The sequence below is a fragment of the Puma concolor genome, chromosome F2 (assembly GCF_028749965.1).
Source record: "Puma concolor isolate L17-30 chromosome F2, mPumCon1.1.hap2, whole genome shotgun sequence".
NCBI lineage: Eukaryota > Metazoa > Chordata > Mammalia > Carnivora > Felidae > Puma > Puma concolor.
The window spans coordinates 19,317,958-19,336,174 of NC_141684.1; the positions used below are offsets into that span (position 1 = coordinate 19,317,958).

The following is an 18,217-nucleotide window of genomic DNA, read 5'->3' on the forward strand; positions in this document are numbered from 1 at the left end:
CCAGCTTCTTAATCACGATAACCCATTGCCTGTGACTCCAGCACCTGGCAGAACAGCTCACTTGAACTGTAAGTGCAATGGCCAGGACTCAATGGGCTCCTGGATGCTGAGGCTCGAGAACTGATGACAAATGCCACAGCAGCTTGGGACTAATCCCCTTGGTTGGTGATGCACAGCTACTTATATAAGTTTGCATTAAAAACTCTGATGTTCAATTTCTCAAATAGAAAAAGCCGTAGAACAGCAGGCAGGATTGCTACTCTTTCCGTGGAAAAGGTCACCCAGCAGGCACTGAATCCACAAGAATATGTCACTGCTGGTGGTTGTCAATGATTACAACATTTTTTTAAAAATTTCACTTCATAAATAACTCGTTCATAAGCTCTTCGCTGCCCTCGTCCAGAGCTACATCCCCAGTCCTCCAGACTATTTGGACATATTCTCTACCGGGTGCTTTGTTTCCAGCTTGCTCCTTCGCTATCCTCCACCATCTACCCTACACCCAGCTAGCCAAGAGAATATGAAACACCCAAAATTTATCCATTTGCTCAAGATGGCTCCCTGTCACCTTCGCTGATACCAAAACTACTCAGTATTACATAAAAACCTTATGAGGTTCTGGATCTTCCCTAAGTGTCCAGCTCTTCCCATCTCATCCTTTATGCCCCAGCCACCCTTAAATAATTTACTTCCCTGACAACTTCCTAGTCACCTTCTAACACTCAGCACAGGTGAGACACTGGTCCCACTATACCCTGTGTGTAGATCTGTCCATGATGGCAGCTTTCATAATGACTTGAGATTTTTTTCTTTTGTGCTTACCCAGTTCATAAAGTTATTAAGACCCCTTGAGGTCTGGAACATCCCGTGTTGTCATTTTAATATCCCATCTTTCGAGAACATTGCTTGATACAAAGCAAGCATTAAAAAATATGTGCTATGTACGATAAATGGCATATTCATCTGTCCATTTTTGGTATTCTTTACCTTCTCAAACTTTAAAAAAAAAAAAGCAAACATCTTCCACTAAATAGGCTTGGGAATAAGAGAACAAATAAAAACATGGTTCCATCTTGACAGGCACAGCAAACTTAAATAAACCATAACAACCCATTAACAAAGCCTGTTACTGGGTTGAAAGCAGATGGACCCTTATGGATGGTGTATGAAGCTTTTGTCATGACTATGTGCTCCAGTAATAGACTCCACTGTAGATATTCATGGTTAAATTATGAAGCAATGCATACAGCTTTTTGAAAAACAGTGTGCATTTCTATTTACAGTATACAAGTGAAAAATCCACAGAAGATGCCATTGTAATTTCAAATAGAAGTGCTCCACTCAGCACACAGTGATTCAGAGGGGTATGATCCAATAAGTCCTATAGTAGATGCAGATATATTCTCACAAAGTGCCCTCAGTGATGTTACCACAATCCAGCTCCCAAGTTGCAGCCACAGAGGATCAGAAACCTGATTAGTGGCATAGTGACACTGGATCCATCTCCAAGGAGTGGGCTAATATTAACCAAAACAAATGCAATTGTCAAGCAGAAGTAAACACTGAAGTAGGACAGTATGTATGTCCTCCCATCACATACAGGTGGTCTGTATTAGAAGACAAGTATAGAAATAAACAGAATATCAGAACACCAAGTAACAAAAACAATATGGACGTTCAAGGCAGCCTAAGCAATGCATTCTATGTGAGGAATTCAGCTGTCACCAAGGTTATCAATACAAGAGATGCTAGCAGACCTTAAGGTGTACATTTTAGACAAGGAAGCTGGAAGCCACCCCTTCCGGAATTAGGAGAGCTTTGCCAGAATAGCCATTATGTTAGTTACTGCTTTACTGAGAGCCCCCATCTCCTTTGGGCTGTGCATAAATACTCGGGGCTCCCCTAAGTGGATGCCCCACTCCTCTTCTGTTCACCCAGTCTTATTCCTGATGGGGACCAGAGCAGTGGACTTTGTTTTTGCTTGTTAAATTAAATCAAATTCTAGTCCTGGCTCTCCAAAGTGGCTCCCATATCCCTTTGTTGTGAGTTTTAGGTGATCCCAAGTACTTTAGTTACACATTTGGAAACACAAGTTCTTTTGGTGACCACCAGACAAGAGTAACCATTTTACTAGTTGAGCCTGATTTCCTACTTTTTCCAGTGTTTGGGGGCACACGATAGCCCCCCTCACCCAAAGCTTATGTAGAGTTCTCAACCATACTCTTCAAACTTGGAATCCTATTGAAAAGGCTCCTCCATTAGGTCAACCAGAGTGAAGATTCATGAGGTTCTACTACCCATCCTGTCTCTATAGTAAATCCTGGCTTGTGAAAAGAGCTTCTCCTCTTAAGAGGCTCATGATATGTGTATTTTCTTGGTTCTGTTTTCTGCACTTTGGTTGGATACACGATGGTGGCCTCATAACAGAAAGTATTGCTAGCACACCACAATTGACAATGCATTTTGGAAACAAAGGGGAAAATGTGAAATAAAGTTACAGTGGCACTATAGTAAGTGGACACATTTTCAAATTAGGCCCAAAAAAGGCCCAAATTAACCACCTGCTAATATCAGTGAGTAAAACTCTGGAGTTGAGGTTAGAAAATGGGAGTTTGGATCTCAGTTCTGTCACTTAGGCCCTTTCATTTTAGATAAATTGCCTAATCTCTCTGGTTCCGAGCTTCCTTGTCTATAAAATGTGCTTGCTGACACTGACCACGTATAACTGTTGTAAGGATTTGATACCCCTGTAAGCATCCCCTAATTCCTGGTAGCATAACTGTGCCATAAATGCAGCTTTCAATCAAAATATCCTCAGTCCTGGGCTCCAAGGGAGGGAGGAGTTTTCTTCCCAGCAGAAAGAAATTTCCAGGTCATCTCCTCAAACTGTTGGGGAGAGATTATTTGGTAAGACATTCTTTCACAGAGGTTTTTAGCCTTCTGGGACTTCTGGCTCTCTGTAGGAAACTCATTCCAGTTCCCCAAGTCATGGGCCCACAGAACCTTAACTATCATGTATATATCAAACTCCCAAGTTTTCAGCACCCCCCCCCCGCCCCTACTGACCTACCTGCCACAACCCCAATACTCACCACTGTTGTTTTCAATGCCTTCCCATCCTTTTTTTTTTTTTTTTTTAATATGGGAGTTTCCTTTTCTTTTTTGCAAGCTCAGTAGTACATTAAAGCCCAAAAAGCAAGCTTTTCTTATTATATCTTATATAATATATCAAGGTGTTCATAGCAGAAGTGTTTCTGAATTTGTATAGACCACCGTGGATCTAGAAACCTCCTCACATGGCTAAGTTAAACTTTTACCATCATGTATAAAACTAAAGTCAAACAAACAAATAAACCAACAAAAAAACATGAGTATTATCTTTTGGATGATCTACCAGTTTCATTTGAAAGTGTGGACTTCCCTCTACCACCAAGAGCACCATTTTGGTCATGTTTATTCATCTGTCTGTATCTATCTGTTACCTTTGTCTATATATCTGTCTGTCTATCTATTACCTCTATCTACTATAGCCTCTATCACATTATCTATCTATCTATCCATCCATCCATCCATCCATCCATCCATCCATCCTTGCTTTTTACCTAGATAACCCCTACTGAAATATTGTTACTCTGGAAGGGTATGGATAAAAAGAGAGATGACCTTGGTGTTTTTCAACAGTGCTCACGTTCTGCTTTTGAGAAATACAGGAAGTGAAATAGATAGTAATGTTTCAACAGTTTGTTTAAAGGTGGTTGGGAAGGGAAAGTTCAGGGAGGTTGGACTGAATTAGTCAGAGATCTGAAATAGGAAATAAAGTCCTAAACAGTTATGTTATTTTTTTTTTAATGTTTATTTATTTTTGAGACAGAGAGAGACAGAGCATGAACGGGGGAGGGGCAGAGAGAGAGGGAGACACAGAATCGGAAGCAGGCTCCAGGCTCTGAGCCATCAGCCCAGAGCCCGACGCGGGGCTCGAATTCACGGACCGCGAGATCGTGACCTGAGCTGAAGTTGGCCGCTTAACCAACTGAGCCACCCAGGCGCCCCAAGTTATGTTATTTTTTAAGTGTACCTAGTTAGGCAAAGCAAGAAGGCTTGCCTTTAGCATCCACAACAGACCTAAGAAAACAGGTAAGACACTCCTTTAAAAGTTATTTTTTTTTTCTTTTTTTTTTTTTTTTTTAATTTTTTTTTCAACATTTATTTATTTTTGGGACAGAGAGAGACAGAGCATGAATGGGGGAGGGGCAGAGAGAGAGGGAGACAAAGAATCGGAAACAGGCTCCAGGCTCTGAGCCATCAGCCCAGAGCCTGATGCGGGGCTCGAACTCACGGACCGCGAGATCGTGACCTGGCTGAAGTCGGACGCTTAACCGACTGCGCCACCCAGGCGCCCCAAAAGTTATTTTAATGAAAGCTTGAATGTTATCAAAATAATAAAAGCAGATCGTTTTCAAAGATTTATTATTAAAAAGCAATGGGTGTTTATCATTCATTTTGAAGCCTATTTGTAAACCATGAGAGAGACTCATGTCTGAGATATGGGAAATTTTCTCACATTATGTATTTGGTAATGTCCTTCTCCATTTTCTTTGTTCTCTGTCTCTCTGGATCCCCTGTTGGAAAGATGACCTCATAGATTGGTTTTCTGAGTCTGTTTTTTTTTTTTCTCTATTACTTCAGTCACACTTCTTAAAGTTTATTTCTGTGACCCTTCTCATGAATATATTGTGTTTAAATTTTAGCTATTATATTTTAGCTCTTTATTCTCTGAATGTTCCTTTTTAGTGGAATTTTGTTCTTGTTTTATGGATGCTATATTTTGTCTTAATTCTTGGAGACTATTAATTAGGTTTGTTTACTTTTCTTTGTGCTCTTTGATTTTTCTGTTATTTTTTTTTTTTTTTTTCCGCTTGTTTGTTCGGATCTTCATCTAACTTGCTGGAGTTTTCCTCAGATGTTTGGTGATCCTTTGGTATCTGCTCATTTTTTACACTGAGAGACAAAGAAACCTATTGGAACCTTTGTGTGGGGAGGGGGTTTATCAGTTGGTGAGAATTCATGTACGGTTATTATTTGGTGAGTCAGCCTTACTGAGAGATCCCTTCCAGTTCTGCAGATGTTGATGTTTGGAAGTTTCCTCTGGGTCCATTAAGTTACTTAGGACAATTTGCCAGTCCTTGGGTGTGGGTGGTGGTAGGAACACCCAGTTGTCAGCTTTCTGAGAGCCCCACTACTCAGCTTGCACACCTCACATAGGACCCTGTTTCCAGCCCTGCATCACCCCTGCCTCTGTCTCTGATGCTCCCAGCCCCTGCAGGGTATGCAGAGCCAAGGAGCTCACGCTTCTTTGGGTTCTCTCTGTAGCCCATCAGGTTGTAGCATTCTTGGCTCATTCTTTATGTGCAATCGATTACTGAGTTTCATTGCTGTCTGTCCTTCAGACACATATTGAGCTCTGGCCTCTCATTTTCTGGTGGGCTTATACATATTTTACTGTTTTTCCTTACTGGGATATTTTAAGGGAGAGGAGATGAACATGAATGGCCAAGCCACTGTTTTCCCCCCAAAAAACCTTGCATAATTTGCATCTTTGTATACAACAGAGTGCACAAAAGGTTCATTTTAATGAGCTTAAATAACATTTTCATAGCCTTGTTATTTTTAAGAAAATCTGTTTCCTCCATAGATAAACTTGAGTGTTCATCCTAATTATCATATATTTTTAATCTGTTGGAGATGAATTAGTAAGGTTTCCCTGGCAATGGTAAGCTAGTGAAAAAAAGGGAATTTAACTATTTTTGGATAGCCTTGAGGAAAGGAGTTGAGGAGAATGTTCACCAAGCATGGTTCCATGATTCATCAATACACAATAAGATGAGTTCATTTTAGTTCATTCCTGTACCTCTAAGCACCATTCCAGGAAAAATCTCAGTTTCCCCTCTTCAAAGAGCATTTCAAAAGGTTGAACTTGACCATCTGGGTGCTGAGAGACTTTTGCTAATGTTGACTCTCAATATTTAGGTCTTGATCCTTGGCTCTCAATACATTAATTGAACTCCATTTGGTTTGCAAAAAGCTGCCCCAGGATTTTCCAGCTGAGATAATGAGGCTCTGAAAATAACCCCGTGCTAGAATGCAGGCATCCTCTATTCAAGTAGGCATCACCTGCTGTGGGGATGGGAGAAGGGGGAGAGAGGAGGATTCACAGAGCAGCCCTGCCCTTCTTCCTCAACACATGCATGGACTTTTACTTTCCTCAGTGGAGGATGGTTTCATGGCACGGAGAGCTGCAGATACATTTAGACAACACCTACTTGGACATCCAGGTCCCGTGTCTGTTGACAGGTACTTTCTTTGTTCCAAAACAAAACTAGAACAGGAATTTTCACATTGGTGGTCCATTCGACCTGGTTGAGATGTCTTTCTTTTTCTTATATTTCAATGTTTTAGCAAATAGTTCTGACCATCCAGGGTTTTTGCTAGGTCCTGATCTGCAGCGGTTGCAGGCTTCTTGTCTTGACACAGCTTCTGGTCAGGTAGGGAATGTGTACAAGTAACTGGGCATTCCAAAACAGAACGCTAAAAGGTGATTCAGGTGAGGGGCACCTGGGTGGGTCAGTCGGTTGGGAGTCTGACTTCGGCTCAGGTCATGATCTCACCGCTCATGGGTTTGAACCCTGTGTTGGGCTCTGTGTCTCCCTCTCTGTCTGCTCCTGCCCTGCTCACACTCTGTCTGTCTCTCTCTCTCAAGGATAAATAAACATTAAAAAAAATTTTTTTAAAGATGATGCAGGTGGAAAGGATGCTCCAGTAGCTCCTTTGCAGGAATACTACCCAATCCAAAGTTCTGATTTTTGGAAGGGGGTGGATGGTGACAACGGGGAATGATTGTCAGAAGTGATGTCTGTGCTGAGACGCGAATAATAAACTAGAAGTTAGCCAGGTCAAAGTTTGGGGAAGGGAGACAAATCGGGTATTCTTGGCAAAAGAGACAGTATGAGTCTAGGCACCGAGGCAAGAAAAAACATAGTTCTGTTAAAGAATTGGAAGAAGTTCAGTCTCTTTGGAGTACTCTCTAAGAAGAATGTGTCAAGAGTCTACAGAGGTGGTCACATTCAGAGCTAAGCCCCTTTATGTTTGGGACTTTATTCTAGGCGGGGTCTATAGCAGGGGATTGACATCACAAAGACCCCTCTGGCTTCATAGTCAAGCATGGACTGGCTGGGGGAGCAGTCAGAGGGTTACTGCAGAAATTGAGGTGAGAAATCATCTTGGCCTCTGCTAGAGTAGGACAGAAGCCCTAAAGAGAAGTTGGATGAATTGGAGAGACGTAAGGGCCAGAATCTGCAGGAGCTCCTGAGAAAGTGGGCTTGAAGGCCTGAGCTAAAAGAAGGAGTCCAGAACTAGTTTTGCTCTGTCATCCTTGGACATGGAGCCACCGTCAGTCATACATCTGGCCCCTATCGCTAGGTGGTTACACTGGCCCTCGGTGAATGGAACCGAGGAAAGTCATGCTTGACTGAAGGGTGGGAGTAAGCAGAAGCATAGGACAGGTTTAGGCCTTTGACGATACGGGCTTGATTGACAGTCAGAGTGACTGTCTTTTGACAGTCTGATGTCCTTTACCTGGACTTGCAGGCATGGTGAGAAACCGCAGCACGTCTTGCATTTCTTTTGCATTTGCCCTAATTCTTGGAATAGCATGGAGAAATCGCTCACTGCGTCCAGAATGGCAATTGCACAGATGCTGGTCGTGTCACTCTTGAAGCCTTAACTGAAGAATGTTGAATGAAGGAACCATTTACAGAAGAGCAGGCTGTGTTAGAAGAACCAGCAATGGATGGAGAAGCACCCAGGTCTTAGCAACTGGGAAGCTGCTTCCACCCCAGGGACCGAGGAGAAGAGAAAGTTTCTGTGAGCTGGTAAGGACGGGAGCCCTGGGAGACAGACCGAGGCCCAGGGAGGGTTGGGAATAGGTCAGCATCCCTAATCTTCCTCTGTCCCGCCCTAAGGTCTCCTGTTCTTGCTTCTGAGTGGTTGCTGACAACTGGAAGGCAGAGTCTAGGGAGGCTGAGTGATGTGCTTAGTACATCGAGTTTTACTCTTGGAGCACAGAGCAAGGCAGAGAAGGGCAGAGAATGAGTCTGGAGAAAGCAGAGACAAAAAATAAAATCTCAAAAAGTATACTTACGTTCTGTCTTTTCGAAAATAGGTCTGATATATATACAAGTGACAACTATACGAAAAACATGGCTACCTCGAACACCTCGTTAGTGACTGAACCTATATTTATACGGCCCTGCTTAATAAAAGGTGCTGTAGGGGCACCTGGGTGGCTCAGTCGGTTAAGTGTCTGACTCTTGGTTTCGGTTCAGGTCACATCTTGCAGTTCTGGGGTTCAAGCCCCGCGTCAGACTGTGCACTGACGGCACAGAGCCTGCTTGGGATTCTCCTCTCTCTCTCTCTCTCCCTCTCTCTCTCTCTCTCTGCCCCTCCCCTGCTCTCTCTCTCTCAAAAATAAATAAATTTAAATAAATGAATAAATAAATAAATAAATAAATAAATAAATAAATAAATGGTGCCATGCCTCTTCTAGAATTTTGATCAAGATTTCTTTTAGCCTCGGTGATGCCCAGAGGAAAAGACCCTTTATTTGTCTCAAGCTGGAGGTGCGGAAGGGAAGTGCAGCAGGGAGTGGCCAGGGTGGCTGAGCTGAGAAACGGCTTTCACGATGGACTGTTGTCCTCTCCTCAGAGAGCAGGGGCCAGGGGGTGTGTCCTCTTCCAGTACAACAAAGCTGGGGAGTCAGGTAGGAGTGCTGCCGTCACCCTGCCCCAACCTGATTCTAACAGTGACATAGCCAGAGACAGACGAAGATGTGAAGAGAGGAGGGGTATGTTTGAGCAGTAACCATTCATCAGTGGAATCAAAACTGCAAAATCTTTTTAATGTTGTCTCATCTAAAATGCCAACTCACTTACCCTTAATAGACACACTTGCAGTTGTAACGTGGTGCTTTTTTTCCCTCTAGGAGAAAGCGCTCTCCTCCACCTCTGTTAGGAAACACACAGTAAAGGCCAAGTACTGCAATTTGTTTTCGTTTCCTGTGCTATTAAATATTCAGGCAATCAGGAAATGTTTCCTCATGTTACCTGGAAACAAAACACTAGATCCAGAAGTTCCAATTCTTGGAGCTAGTTTCTCAAGCTCTCTGGCAATATTTTTTATTAGAGGTGTTATGCAATCTTGAAAAGATGATTGATTTTCAGGCCAGTCCAATCTGGGTTTCATTATTAGCTTTTCTACTCATGATCTGGGTGACTTCAGTCAATTTACTTATCTTCATTGAATTTTTTAAATATATAAAATTAGGGTGATGGGGCGCCTGGGTGGCGCAGTCGGTTAAGCGACCGACTTCAGCCAGGTCACGATCTCGCGGTCCGTGAGTTCGAGCCCCGCGTCAGGCTCTGGGCTGATGGCTCGAAGCCTGGAGCCTGTTTCCGTTTCTGTGTCTCCCTCTCTCTCTGCCCCTCCCCCATTCATGCTCTGTCTCTCTCTGTCCCAAAAATAAATAATAAACGTTGAAAAAAAAATTTTTTTTTTAAATAAATAAATAAAATTAGGGTGATAGTATTTTTATGTATGCATATAGAATTTTAAGAATTAAATAAGTTGAGGGTGCCTGGGTGGCTCAGTTGGTTAAGCATCTGACTTCGGCTAAGGTCAGGTCATGATCTCACTGTGACTTCGAGCCCCGCATCGGGCTCTGTGCTGACACCTTGGATCCCGGAACCTGCTTCAGATTCTGGGTCTCCCTGTCTCTCTGCTCCTCCCCTGCTCGTGCTCTGTCTCTCAAAAATAAAGAAACATTAAAAAAAAATTTTTTTTAAAGAATTAAATAAGTTGATATGTGCCTAATGCCTTACACCTAAGTAGGCACTTAGCAAAGACAATCTCCTCCCATTTACCTCTTTTTTTCTGTTCTAGAAATATCTATCTCTCATAAGATCAGCAAAGGATTCTTTCAGCGGCATGACGATGCATTAAGAATTTTTTGATAGTTTTATTAAGTGCTGGGAAAGCCCTGGGTAAAATATTGAGTTGAGAAGGTGTAACACAGCTGTTTGGATAGATGAAAATCACACTGTGACTTTTATATGTTTCTGTCTGATGCTGGAGCTACAGTAGCTGACAGTTTGAAGAACTGGGTCAACGTGCAAATAGTATCTTTAGATTAATTTCTCCAGGAAAGACGGAGAAGGGCTTGAATCACTAAGGGGGTGGAATCCTACCACAGCCACATACAGTTTTATAGAAATGTTCCAGTAAGTCTTGATGGCAGGATTCTCTAGCCTGCTGTCAGATATGTAGGCAAGGAGAGTGACAGATAAAACAGCGTGCATGAGCCAGAGAAGGAATTTGAACCGACATATTTCTGCTGATGCCATAGTCATCCCAGGATCCTATTGACTTCAATTTGTATTAGGTTTCCAGGCTTCACAAATCCATTATCATCATGTTTGTGTACCTGTTGTTCATGGGTGGCCCACGATATAGAATGTGTGTTGTAGTCAATTTTTTTTCTAGTCTACAGATTTTTCTACTGTGTTCCTTCCATCTTTTCTTGGACAATCCTTCATAAAATGAGAAGTGTACCATTTGGAGGCAGATGCTTACAGCTTTTGGTGTCATGGAGGAGAGAACTAACTAGTAATATCAGCATTGAGCTAAGCAAACTAACCAAACCTCTGTTACAAACTAGTGTTCAGAGCAGCTGAGAACTAATGAGATGTAGTCTTGGAAGTCTGCGTGTTGGGGCTCCTGGGCGGCTCAGTCAGTTGAGGGTCCGACTTCAGCTCAGGTCATGATCTCTCAGTTTGTGAGTTTGAGCCCCGCATCAGGCTCTGTGCTAACACCTCAGAGCCTAGAGCCTGCCTCAGATTCTGTATCTCCCTCTCTCTATCCCTCCCCCACTCATGCTTGCTCTCTCTCTCTCTCTCTCTCAAAAATAAATAAACATTTAAAAAAATAAAAAAAGAAGTCTGTGTGTTGTAGTGGAAAGAAATTGTGGCTTTGCAAATAGACAGACCTAGGTTTAAACCCCAGCTCTTTGTGATCTTGGGCACCTAAGTTTACCCCTCTAAGCCCCAGTTAATCCATCTGTAAATAATAAAATAATGAAAGCATCATGAGAGCCACCTTTCAGAATTTTTACACAAATTAAATGTCTCTCAAGATGACGTGTGTATACCTTCATGGATAAGGTTGGTTTTATCAAGGAATATATAAAGCCACTGAATGAAAAGGTATACCTTAGGGGAACATCAATTTTGCTCTGCATTTGGGGAGAATAGAATTTATTGTAGAGTTCGTTCACATGAATTTTAAAGCTAAAACATGAAATTTAAAACAAATTTATGCTTGCAGTTATTTCAGCTCAAACTTAGATTCCCTAAAAGTACAAGTTGACTCATTTCAACAGTTAAGAGTTCTCAGAAAGCTGTTAGAGGAACTTATGCATATAGCGATATTTGGTAAATGTTATCAGTCAAGTCACAGTGAAAGAAACAGAAGTCAGTCTAGGTAACTTAAGCAGAAAGGTATTTAAGGAATTAGTTGTCTACCAAAAATGGGAAGACCTTTTTGATCGAGTCTCCATTAATGACCCTCGGGAGTCTTTAAAACTGATTTAATCAGGAAAAAGTAAAGAACCAGGAGGTTGCCATTGGAATTACCAAAATTGTGCAGGACCTGAGGGGTGATCCAGGAATGAGGGAACTGGCACCTTGCAACTGCCTCTTGACACCCAGGAGGCTGAGTGAATGGACACTGGCTGTCCCAGCCAGCTGCCATCGCTTCTTGCCTTTGACCCTGACAGCCTTGCTTACCAGCATGGCAGTCAAAACTGCCACCTTCCTAAGCAAGGGAAGACATCAAGTGTATGTCTGGCAGAACCTAGCATATTTCCAAAACCCTACCTGTAAGGGACTCTGGGAAGATGGAATTTTTTTTTTTTTTTTTTTTTTTTTTTAGCATTCTACGTTGTAAAGAGGGTGCAGTGAGCTTGAGTTAGCCAACTCACAGTATCCATGACACAATGTTGGCTAGATGATAGGAGCTCAAGAAATGCTAATTCTCGTCCCTGTGCCTGTAAAGACTCAAAATAAGAGCTTACAGGAAACTCTGAGCCTTGATAAGGTTGGGGGAATTGTGATTAAACTAGTCCCTCCCCTACAGCATCAGTTTTGATGAGTTTTGGAAATAGGTTGTAGTGGCAGACAGTAGGCTCACCAAATAGTCCATTTGTCCCCCCGAATCTCTAAGTCTTATAGTTGTGTTGGGCCTTGTGACTAATTCTGGCTAATGAAATATGAGAAGAGGAGATGTGTGTGCTTCTGAGCTGAGGCAGTGATTGGCAAGTGTGTTCTTGGAGGTGCACCTTTAAAATGGTGGAGTTTCCTTAAGACTGGCTTCCTGAGTGACCTGGTGGAGCAGATCCCCACCCCACCCACCTCAGGCCCTTTGGGGAACATAACATGTTATTTTCACAAACTTTAGTTATGCTCGGTAACTGAGATTTCAGGATAATTTAACGGCACAGCATAAACCAATCTTACTGTGACCAATATGATCATCATGGACATGTCCTAACAGTGCATTCAAGCTGAGTAATATTTCCTGGGAGATAACAGTCATTCTCAAAGAGCTAGGCACCTTGAGTAAATGCAGTTTTTTCCCTCTCTTTCCCAGTTTTTATAGATTTTTTAAAAAATTTTAATGTTTATTTATTTTTGAGACAGAGAAAGACAGAGCATGAACAGAAGAGGGTCAGAGAGAGAGGGAGACATGGAATCCGAAGCAGGCTCCAGGCTCTGAGCTGTCAGCACAGAGCCTGATGTGGGGCTCAAACTTGTGAGCTGTGACATCATGACCTGAGCCGAAGTCGGACGCTTAACCAACTGAGCCACCCAGGCGCCCCCCACTTTATATAGTTTTTAATGTAGAGTCTAAAAGCAATCATATGGCTTCTTTTTTAGTTGGCATTATCCAAGTGAACGAGCATGACCTAAAGGTACCCGATAAAGGACCTTTTCACATTCAGAACATGTGAAAAGCATCCTTTGTTATTGTAGTTATAGGGTTGCTTTGGAAACTGTTATAATATTTGTGATTAATGCTCTTTCCTGTGGGTCTAGAGGACACCTTTGTCCAAAAGGAAATCTCGCCTCTGTTTGCTTCGGCAAAAGCAGATATAACTACAGTGTAACCAGATTCTGCCCCAGCTAAAAGGCTAGAATTTGTGTGTTTGTTTGTGGCCTTTCTAAATTATAATTACTTACGTTTAAAGACCAGACCACCAATTTTTTTTTTTTCAACGTTTATTTATTTTTGGGACAGAGAGAGACAGAGCATGAACGGGGGAGGGGCAGAGAGAGAGGGAGACACAGAATCAGAAGCAGGCTCCAGGCTCTGAGCCATCAGCCCAGAGCCTGACGCGGGGCTCGAACTCACGGACCGCGAGATCGTGACCTGGCTGAAGTCGGACGCTTAACCGACTGCGCCACCCAGGCGCCCCAGACCACCAATTTTTGGTAAATGAAGAACAAACACGTGAAAATACTTTACTCTTACATGTCCTCACCTTTACTATTCTCTCATACTCTCATCTGTATTAGCTCCACTGCAATAATTCTCAACCTTCTTTTTTAAAATCTGGTCATCGCAGCATTGGAATAAAAGTAAAGTGATACAATGTACATTCAAGTATTTCATAAGCTATGAAGCTAAAGAATGGAAGAGAAAAACATAGCTCACTAAAGAAGTCCACACTTCATCACCACTTCACTGGGGCCCAGAAGAAACCCAGACTCAGCTTGAGTCCCCCATGTGTCCCCCTTTGTAGCTCTTACCGTGTGGTGTTTTTATGTTTATCTGTGTCTTTTTTTTTTTTTTTTTTTTTTTTTTTAATCTGTGTCTTTATCTGACTGACATCTGACTGTCTCACTAACTCCATGAGTGCAGTGGCCTGGTTTGCCTTAGTTTGTCATGTTATCTCCAGCGCCCAGCCAGGTAGTGACTGGCTCAGGGCGGGCACTGAATAAATGTTCCCTGGACAGAGGTGTGTGCAAATGAATGGACCGATGAGAGGATGAGGGAACACAAGGAAGACCCAGGAGATAGGGCAGAGCTCCTCAGCTTTTCCTCTCAGCATTCCTACAGCCTGCATGTTACCACCACTGGCAGGGCCAAACAGATGTTTAGAATTTCTTCAGCTATGACCTTTATGGTACCTTGGAAGTTCCCCAAGATACTCCTGGTCCCCAGATGGAAAATTCTTCTTTATAGTGATTGCCTCAGTCAGTATATTAGGTTGCGAAACCGTGAGGCACCATTTCGGAGAGAAAAACTACCCTACACAGTATAGCATTCGTGTTTCTCAAGGAACCAGAACTGTGACCTCTGAACTTATTTGTAAGAGTTGGATGGCTTTAATATTTTGATGAGCTCCAAGGAGCTTCCCTGCTTCTATGTGCCCAGTGTTCTGATGGCACTCGCAGCCCTTCAGCTTAGAATTGCTTATGAACTCAAGCCCAGAGGGGCTGGTGGGCAAAAGGGGGAGCCTTGGGGTTGGCCTTGGGAAGGTCAGCGTCCATCCCCTGTGTTGGTCCCGGGCCCTGGAGCTCACCAGTCATCACGGGGCTGGAGGGCCCCAGCTGCAGGCCCTTCTGGGAATCTGACAGTTTGTTCTGCACCAGGTTATCCAGAGTCCCTGCGCTGACCTGCCTAGCCCAAGCAGAGAAGCTGGCTTGCAGCCACAGGAAATCAAAAACCCAGGCAGCAAAACATTTCAGTCCGGGTCCAACCAGGAAAACAGACTACTCTGGGCACTTTATTTTATTTTGTTTTATTGGGGGGGTGGGGAGACATTTTAAACAGAGGGAAATGAAAGCAGCAAATCGGTTATGATGGTGGAAGAAGAGCTGAGAAGTCAGCATGGGTTTACCCTCCCTCCTCCCCTCCGGTCTCCCCCAGTGCGTCCTGTGTGCACAAGCCACACGACACAGAAGCCTTAAGTAATCATCCCCTCGTAATACTGAGCAAAGTCTCGGAAAGCGCAAGGAGTGGATTTGAGGACAGACAGTCCTAGGACAGGCCCAGGAAGGCACCTGATACATCTCTATCCTTCTGGTGCCTCGCACACAGTAAACGCCCAGTAAATGTTACATTGAACAGAACGAATGATCACGTGGCTCTGACACTCAGCTCTGGCTGTCACACGAAGCAAGTCATTTTATCTCTTTGAGTGTGTTCTTGAACATAAAGTAGAGACGATGTGGGTTCCCCATTTTCGTCCTAACTAGAGGATTCTGATCTTCAGTGTCTTGCTGGACCTCACCTTCACGAGCTTCTGTTCTCATAGTACGAGACTCTCTGATCAGTAGCTTAAATCACCCTGACCCCAGGACTGACTCTGGAAGTCATTCTTTTGAATGAGCCCTTCATATCAAATGGCTTTAATATGATTTATTTTTTTTTGATGGAGTGCAAGAAACCAATACATTCCTAATTCATGGCTCTGGTCCCAAATATGCTGCTCTAGGATATCATGTAAGAATATTTAATGATTTATGTCATTATTTGTTCCTTTATTTTTTTTAATAGATAATACATACACATGGTTGACCATGCACAAAAGGACACACAAAGAAAAATAAGTCCCCCTTTTTTAACTCCCCTGTCCAAACCACCTGGTTCTCCTCTCCAGAACCAACCACTGTTATCAGCTTTCCATGTTAAAATGTCAGTTTAAGGGGTGCCTGGGTGGCTCAGTCAGTTAAGTGTCTACTTCGGCTCAGATCACGATCCTGTGGTCTGTGAGTTTGAGCCCTGCTTTGGGCTCTGTGCTGTGCTGACAGCTCAGAGCCTGGAGCCTGCTTTGGATTCTGTGTCTTCCTCTCTCTCTCGGCCCCTCCCCTGCTCTCACTCTGTCTGTCTCTCTGTCTCTCTCTCAAAAATAAACATTACGTTTTCTTTAATTAAAAAAAAAATGCCAGCTTAAGACAGTTATTTCCCTGAAGTTTCTAGAAGGCAAATGTATTAGTTTCGTATGGCTGCAATAACAAATTACTACAAACTGACAGAAATCTATTCTCTCACAGTTCGGGAGAGATTCATTCTGCTCTCCCCAAAGGATCTAGGTAAGAATCCTTCCTAGCTTCTTACAGTTTCTAGGAGTTCGCAGCAAGCCTTGGATGTGCTTGGCTTACAGCTAGTTGTAGCATCCCAACCTTTCTCTCTGTCTTCGCTGGCCTCCTATCTGTGTGTGTTTGTATCTCTGTATCCTCTTCTTGTAAGAATACCAGTCATTGGTCACCTAATCCAGGCGTGACCACCCTACTCCAGAATGACTTCATTTTAACTAATTACATCTGTGAGGACCCAATTTCAAGTTAGGGGCCACCTTGAGGTCCTCAGTAGACATGAATTTTGGGGGACATTATTCAACCCACTACAACAGGTAATGATGCTTCTCAAATTTCCCCAAAGGTAATACTTATATGGTGGCAGGGGTGAGGGTGGGGGCAGTCACTGATTAAAAATACAGATTCTTGGGGCGCCTGGGTGGCGCAGTCGGTTAAGCGTCCGACTTCAGCCAGGTCACGATCTCACGGTCCGTGAGTTCGAGCCCCACGTCGGGCTCTGGGCTGATGGCTCGGAGCCTGGAGCCTGTTTCCGATTCTGTGTCTCCCTCTCTCTCTGCTCCTCCCCCGTTCATGCTCTGTCTCTCTCTGTCCCAAAAATAAATAAAAACGTTGAAAAAAAAATTTAAAAAAAAAAAATACAGATTCTTGGGGCACCTGGGTGGCTCAGTTGGTTAAGTGTCCGACTTCGGCTCCGGTCATGATCTCACAGTTCGTGAGTTCGAGCCCCACGTCGGGCTCTGTGCTGACAGCTCAGAGCCTGGAGCCTGCTTCAGATTCTCTGTCTCTCTCTCTCTCTGCCCCTCCCCCACTCACACTCTGTCTCTCTCCCTCTCTCAAAAATAAATAAACATTTAAAAAATTTTTTTAAAAATACAGATTCTTGGCTCCATCTCAGACTTACAGAACTAGAATCTCTACAGAAGGAGCTTAGAAATCTAGTTTTGACAAATTTTCTCATTAGGTCTAGTCGTTGGGTAAGTATAGAAAATCCTCTTTTGAAATAATCAAACAAAAGCCAAAATCCCAAAGTTTATAAAACTTGATCCAGTAGACTTGAGGTCAAATACTGGCTCAGTCAGTATTTATTAGTTAATAACCTTGAGCATTTTATCTAATCCTTTTGGGCCTCAGTCTTCCTATCTGTAGAATGGCAGTGATGACAATGACAGCTGCGTTGTAGAGTTGCTAGAAGTGGAAAGAACATATGTACATGAATTCCAGATGTTGTAGAGCTTCTAGGAGGAAGATCTGAGGCTTGAGCCTAGAACTTCCGAGTCCATGGTCATTGTGCACTTACCATTGAAGCCTGTCTTCCTTTTGACTTCACAGGGGAATTGTACATAGGAGTCCTTTAAAGAGCTAGTTTTCCTCAAAGAATATTAAATTTGATTATATTAACAATCCCACAATATATGCATATGTACCAGAAAGTACCTAGTGAACAGAGCAGTGTGTTGTTTGACAGCTTGGTGACATCTTCCACCTAGAACCATCCATTTACCTTGCTACCTGCTATCCCCTAACAGATCTATTTCTCAAGCTCCCACTCATCCTCAGTCATCACACAGATATCATCTACTCTGGGCAGTCTTTTCTTTCTCCCTCCTTCCAGATAGAATCATGCTATTATTATTTGAGAAACCTCAACCATCTTTTTTCTTTTTTCTTTTTTCTTTTGTTTCTTTTTTTTTTTTTTTTTTTTTGGCACTTGGTATACTAAGACCACAGCAGTAAAGTGACAGAACTGGGCTTTGAGCCCAGCTCCTTCTGACTCCAAAGCTCATGTGGCACAGAACTATCACTATACTGTCTCTCTCCCTCTTCAAACCCCTCCCAGAGTTACCCTAGCCATTCTGCGTGGAGCGAGGGAAGGGAAGCCTGTTTCTCCCATTAAACCGTGACTCCTGGTCATCCATCCCAAAGCCAAGCCCTATTTCATTCATTTGCGTGTCTTGAGGTCTAAAACAGTGTTTCTCAAAGTGCGACCCCAGACCACAAGCATCAGC

General features: G+C 43.1%; 1 protein-coding gene and 2 long non-coding RNA genes across 4 annotated transcripts in view; all 3 read left to right on the forward strand.

Annotated features, from left to right (window-relative positions):
• SNTB1 (syntrophin beta 1) overlaps positions 1-18,217 on the forward strand; it is a 238,824-nt gene that overhangs the window by 106,092 nt on the left and 114,515 nt on the right. The gene's annotated exons all lie outside the window — the stretch shown is intronic.
• On the forward strand, positions 4,407-8,192 carry LOC147571870 (uncharacterized). Its single transcript, XR_015246934.1, has 2 exons — positions 4,407-7,928; positions 8,019-8,192. It is a non-coding gene; the product is annotated as an uncharacterized LOC147571870 (long non-coding RNA).
• On the forward strand, positions 9,620-13,763 carry LOC147571871 (uncharacterized). Its single transcript, XR_015246935.1, has 2 exons — positions 9,620-13,383; positions 13,609-13,763. It is a non-coding gene; the product is annotated as an uncharacterized LOC147571871 (long non-coding RNA).